General features: G+C 34.2%; 1 non-coding gene across 1 annotated transcript; it reads right to left on the minus strand.

Annotated features, from left to right (window-relative positions):
- Window positions 1-3,032: 3,032 nt before the first annotated feature.
- LOC112781640 (small nucleolar RNA R71) lies at window positions 3,033-3,140 on the minus strand. The gene has a single exon (XR_003192404.1). It is a non-coding gene; the product is annotated as a small nucleolar RNA R71 (small nucleolar RNA).
- Window positions 3,141-3,382: the final 242 nt, after the last annotated feature.

A 3,382-nucleotide genomic window follows, 5' to 3' on the forward strand; every position in this document is an offset into this window, starting at 1 on the left:
AGTGCTGGGCGTTAGTGACAGACGCAAAAGGAGGGTGAATCCTATTCCAGCATGATCGAGAACCGACAGATGAATAGCCGTGTCGTGACAGGGTGCGTGAGCATATTATTCACTGAGAGGAGGGGATGTAGCCACTGACAACGGTGATGCCCTTGCATACAGCCAGCCATGGAAAGGAGTAAGACAGATTGGATGAAGATAGCAGGAAAGCAGAGGTTCAGAGGAACGAAAAGCATCTCCATTCGCTTATCTGAAATTCCTACCAATGATTTACATAAGTATCTCTATCTCTATTTTATTATATCATATTCGAAAACACCATTATCACTTTATATCTGCCTGACTGAGATTTACAAGGTGATCATAGCTTGCTTCATACCAACAATCTCCGTGGGATTCGACCTTTACTCACGTAAGGTATTACTTGGACGACCCAGTGCACTTGCTGGTTAGTTGTATCGAAGTTGTGACAATTATGAATTAAGATCAAAGCACCAAGCTTTGGAGCCATTACCAGGGATTGTTCGAGCCTGGACATCACAATTTCGTGCACCAAGTTTTTGGCGCCGTTGCCGGGGATTGTTTGTGTTTGGACAACTGACGGTTCATCTTGTTGCTCAGATTAGGTAATTTTCTTTTCGTTTTGTTTTCAAAAAATCTTTCAAAAATATTTTCAAAAATCTCTCATATGTTTTCGAAAAAAAATAAAATAAAAATTTTTTCAAAAATTTATTCAAAATTTTTAAGAATGAATTCTAGTGTTTCATGAAGCATGTGAAGCCTGGCTGGCTATAAAGCCATGTCTAAATTCATTTGGACTGAGGCTTGCAATTTGTTATCAAGAGCAAATTAGTTGTTGCTCATCCACCTGCTGCTGATCCATGATCACCTGCTGAAGCTTGGCTGGCCATTGGCCATGTCTAGTGTTTTGGACTGGAGCTTTCTTTGAAAGCTTGGCTGGCTAGTGAGCCATGTCTAATTCCTGGACTGAAGCTTTAGACTAACATGGCAAGATTCCTGGAATTCATATTAAAAATTTTGGAATCCTTATTTTTCTTTTTTCAATGAATTTTTCGAAAAAAAAATCCAAAAAAATTAGAAAATCATAAAAATAAAAAATATTTTGTGTTTCTTATTTGAGTCTTGAGTCATATCATAAGTTTGGTGTCACTTGCATATGCATTTTGCATTTTTCGAAAATCCCATGCATTCATAGTGTTCTTCATGATCTTCAAGTTGTTCTTGGTAAGTCTTCTTGTTTGATCTTGATGATTTTTGTGTTTTGTGTCTTTTCATGTTTATCATATGCATTCTTGAATTCTTAGTGTCTAAGCATCAAAGAATTCTAAGTTTGGTGTCCTGCATGTTTTCTTTGCATTAAAAATTTTTCAAAAATATGTTCTTGATGTTCATCATGTTCTCCATAGTGTTCTTGGTGTTCATCTTGACATTCATAGCATTCATGCATGCATTCATTGTTTTGATCTAAAAATTTCATGCATTGCATCATTTTTCTTGTTTTTCCCGTGCATCATAAAAATTCAAAAAAATCAAAAAAAAAATATCTTTCCCTTTTTCTCTCATCAAATTCGAAAATTTGAGTTGACTTTTTCAAAAATTTTTAAAATCAAGTTGTTTCTTATGAGTCAAATCAAATTTTCAATTTGAAAATCTTATCTTTTTCAAAATCTTTTTCAAAAATCAAATCTTTTTCTAAATTCCTAGTTATTTTTGAAAATTCCAAAAATATTTTTCAAAAATATTTTTCTTATTTTTATATCAAATTTTTGAAAATAACATAATCAATTAATGTTTTGATTCAAAAATTTGAAGTTTGTTACTTGCTTGTTAAGAAAGATTCAAACTTTGAGTTCTAGAATCATATCTTGTGATTTCTTATGAATCAAGTCATTAATTGAGATTTTAAAAATCAAATCTTTTTCAAAAACTAATTTCTATCATATCTTTTCAAAAATATCTTCTCATCTTATCTTTTTCAAAAATATCTTTTCAAAATATCTTTCCTAACCTCCTAACTTCCTATCTTTTCAAAATTTGTTTCAACTAACTAACTAACTTTTTGTTTGTTTCTTAACTTTTTCAAAACTACCTAACTAACTCTCTCTCTCTCTAATTTTCGAAAATATCTCCCCTCTTTTTCAAAAATTTCTTTTTTATTAACTAATTATTTTTATTTTCAAATTTTAAAAATTTTTCGAAAATTTCTAACATTTTTCAAAAACCATTTTTCAAAAATCACTAACTCTTTTTCAAAATAATTTTCGAAAATTATCCCTCCCCCATCCTATTCTATTTATTCATTCATATCCTAACATCTCATCTCACATCTCTTCCATCCGTACAGTTGTGTTTCTTCCTTTACATCACACTCTTTGTATCCCCCTCTTTTCTTCCACTCACAAAGGGATCCCTATACTGTGGTATAAAGGATCTCTATTATTATTATTATTATTTTTCTGTGCCTTCTTCTTTGTCATATGAGCAGGAGCAAGGATAAGAACATTCTTGTGGAAGCAGATCCAAAACCTGAAAGGACTCTGAAGAGAAAATTAAGAGAAGCTAAAATACAACAATCCAGAGAAAACATTTCAGAAATTTTCGAACAGGAAGAGGAGATGGCAGCCGAAAATAATAATAATGTAAGGAAGATGCTTGGTGACTTTACTGCACCTAATTCCAATTTACATGGAAGAAGCATCTCCATTCCTGCCATTGGAGCAAACAACTTTGAGCTGAAACCTCAATTAGTTTCTCTGATGCAGCAGAACTGCAAGTTTCATGGACTTCCATCTGAAGATCCTTTTCAGTTCTTAACTGAATTCTTGCAGATGTGTGATACTGTTAAGACTAATGGAGTAGATCCTGAAGTCTACAGGCTCATGCTTTTCCCTTTTGCTGTAAGAGACAGAGCTAGATTATGGTTGGATTCTCAACCCAAAGACAGCCTGAACTCTTGGGATAAGCTGGTCACGGCTTTCTTAGCCAAGTACTTTCCTCCTCAAAAGCTGAGCAAGCTTAGAGCTGATGTTCAAACCTTCAGACAGAAAGAAGGTGAATCTCTCTATGAAGCTTGGGAAAGATACAAACAGTTGACCAAAAAGTGTCCTTCTGACATGCTTTCAGAATGGACCATCCTGGATATATTCTATGATGGTTTATCTGTGCTATCAAAGATGTCACTGGACACTTCTGCAGGTGGATCCATTCACCTAAAGAAAACGCCTGCAGAAGCTCAAGAACTCATTGACATGGTTGCGAATAACCAGTTCATGTACACTTCTGAAAGGAATCCTGTGAGCAATGGGACGCCTATGAAGAAGGGAGTTCTTGAGGTTGATACTCTGAATGCCATATTGGCTCA

This window comes from Arachis hypogaea, chromosome 19, assembly GCF_003086295.3.
Source record: "Arachis hypogaea cultivar Tifrunner chromosome 19, arahy.Tifrunner.gnm2.J5K5, whole genome shotgun sequence".
NCBI classification, from domain to species: domain Eukaryota; kingdom Viridiplantae; phylum Streptophyta; class Magnoliopsida; order Fabales; family Fabaceae; genus Arachis; species Arachis hypogaea.